This window comes from Hevea brasiliensis, unplaced genomic scaffold, assembly GCF_030052815.1.
Source record: "Hevea brasiliensis isolate MT/VB/25A 57/8 unplaced genomic scaffold, ASM3005281v1 Scaf433, whole genome shotgun sequence".
NCBI lineage: Eukaryota > Viridiplantae > Streptophyta > Magnoliopsida > Malpighiales > Euphorbiaceae > Hevea > Hevea brasiliensis.
In genome coordinates this window covers 2,730-5,384 of record NW_026614955.1, presented here as the reverse complement: position 1 = coordinate 5,384, position 2,655 = coordinate 2,730, and the positions used below count along the sequence as shown (strand labels likewise).

General features: G+C 35.1%; 1 non-coding gene across 1 annotated transcript; it reads left to right on the top strand.

The window, feature by feature from the left end:
• Positions 1–1,153: 1,153 nt before the first annotated feature.
• On the top strand, positions 1,154–1,260 carry LOC131177384 (small nucleolar RNA R71). Its single transcript, XR_009146901.1, has one exon. It is a non-coding gene; the product is annotated as a small nucleolar RNA R71 (small nucleolar RNA).
• Positions 1,261–2,655: the final 1,395 nt, after the last annotated feature.

The following is a 2,655-nucleotide window of genomic DNA, read 5'->3' as shown; positions in this document are numbered from 1 at the left end:
TTTTCTCAAATTTGAGAGAATATCTTTCCAGAATTTTGCATAAGACGGCCTATGTGAAAGAGCATCAACAAAGGCACATTTATGTAAAGTTTCTTCAAAACCTCTAAGAACTTCCCAAATTGCCTATCAAGCTTGGCTTTGTGAAATCTTTGAGGAAAGGGAAGTTGTGGCTTGTAGGGCTCAGGAGGTATATACTTCTCTTCTTTTTCTTCAAATTTCTCCTTACATTTTTCTGCACTCTCTTGTTTTCCACTCTCATCAGTTCCTTTCTCATTTTCTCTCTTCTCACTGTTTTCACTCTTCTCATCATTTATAACTTTACCACTTCTTAAAGTAATAGCTTGACAATGCTCTCTTGGATTTTCTGGTTGACTTGGAAGCTTTCCAAAAGATTTGGCACTTGAGGAAGATGCTTGTTGTGCAATCTGGTTTTCCGGCGATACATTGTGTGTTTGCATTTGTTCAGCCTTGCTTTCACCTCTCTCATCTCCTCATCATGCTTATTTTGATTGGCAAGAATCTGTTGCAATAAAGCTTGATGGTGGAATTTCGTTCTTCTTTGTTTTGGTGGGGTTCATAATTTTCTGCTGAAAATTGGGCAATGGTTGCCTATTTTGCTGATATGGAACTTGACTTTGCTGTTGTGGTTGAAAATTCTGATTTTGAACTTGATTTTGCTGATTGCCCCATGAAAAGTTGGGATGATTCCTCCAATTTGGATTATAAGTTTGAGAATAAGGATTCCCCATTTGCTTGTTTCCATAATTACCAACATATGCCGCTTGTTCTCCATAATCTACTCCACGGTGGTAGTTTCCTCTGCATAAGCCACTTGTTGTGAACTTCGGTGATGTTGAACTAACCAACATACTCAAATCTTCCATCTTCTTAGCAAGGACATTTGTAAGTGCATCAAACTTTGCATTAATCATGTTGAATGGATCAAGATCATACATCCCGACTTGCCTTTTACGAGTTGGGTGGTCCTCTTGGACTACTCCAAAGATGAGTATTCTTTGCAATTTTCTCTAATAACTCATAAGCTTCATCTTCATGCTTAATGATGAATTCTCCTCCTGTTTGAGCATCAATAATTCCTCTGATAGCAGGAGTGACATTTGTGTAAAAATTCTGGTTTATCATCCATTTAGGAATGGCATGATGTGGACATTGTCTTTCCAATTCCTTCCATCTCATCCATGATTCATAGAGAGTTTCATCTTCTCTTGGTCTGAAAGATGTCATTTGATTCCTCAGCTCTTGAGTTTTCAGTGGAAAATATTGTGCAAGAAATGCATCGATTAGTTGCTCCCAATTTGTAATGGAGTTGTGAGGTAAAGAATCAAGCCAATCAATGCTCTATCTTTCAAAGAGAATGGGAATAGCTTCAATCTTGCTGCATCATCAGACACTCCAGGTTGATTTTGCATGTCGCAAATCATAGCAAACTTCTTCAGGTGTGTGTGTGGATTTTCAGAAGGATGTCCTCCAAATTGAGAGTTTTGGATCATTTGAAGAACTCCAAAATCCATTTTGTAACTGTTCGCATCAATCCTTGGTCTTGCTATACTCTCTCTCAAGTCATCAAAACGAGGAAAAGCATGATCCATCATACTTCCCTAGGCACGTTTGCATTAACAACTTCTTCTCCTTGGGCTTCATTTTCATTGTTTTGACCATTTCGGCATTACCAACACCAATTCTAATTCTTTCATCGACCATATTTGCTTCAATTTCGGTTTCTCTCTCGGCTTCCTTCCTTTTACGGTTTCTTTCTTGTTGGCCTTGCAAAATTTCTCAATTTGAGTTGAAAAGTAAGGTTGTGTCACTTGAGCTTCTAGCTCTTCTCATAAAAGATTAAAGTACGAAAAGAACAAACAAACACAAAATGAAAAGATAACAAAGATAAAACTAAAAACAACTAAAATAATCAAGAATTCAATCTTAAACAAACAACTCCGACATGGCGCCAAAAACTTGATGCGTCCCAACGCAAGTGCAGGTCGTTACAAGTAGTATAGAAAAATATCGATCCCACGAGGAGTTGTGTTAATGATTGAATTTTCGATATAAAAGTTGACTAAATTGAAGTATTTACGAGATTAAAATGATGAATTAATGGGTAATGGGGTGTGAAATCTAAATGTGCAAAATTAATATTCTATTCAACAATGTATTAATTAAACTAAAATTGCATCAAATAGAAATAAGCAAGTTCAAATATGGCAATATTTAAATTGGCAAATGATTAAATTCGATTAGAAAATAACAATGGTAAAAAGCGATTAGGAGTTAGGATTTCTTATTAGAGCTATTTTGGTATTTTATATTGGTTTTACAATCTTATGATACTTATGGTTTTTATGGAGTTTAATTCTTATATCCTTTGAATTACCTTTATATTGAGACAAATAGTGCCTTAATCAAACTAATACTACTTTCGTGGAGTTAGAATTAATTAAGACCCATTAAGTTCTTTAATTTATCTATGAATCCTCTTAATCATTAGCCTATTTCTATGTCTAAGTTAATTAAGTCAAATATCATGATTATCTATAAAAAGGACTTCTCCTTTATTAGCTTCAACCATGGATTAAGAACATTACTCAATGGGATCCTACATTAAGCATGTCATTAAGCATACAAGAAATGAAT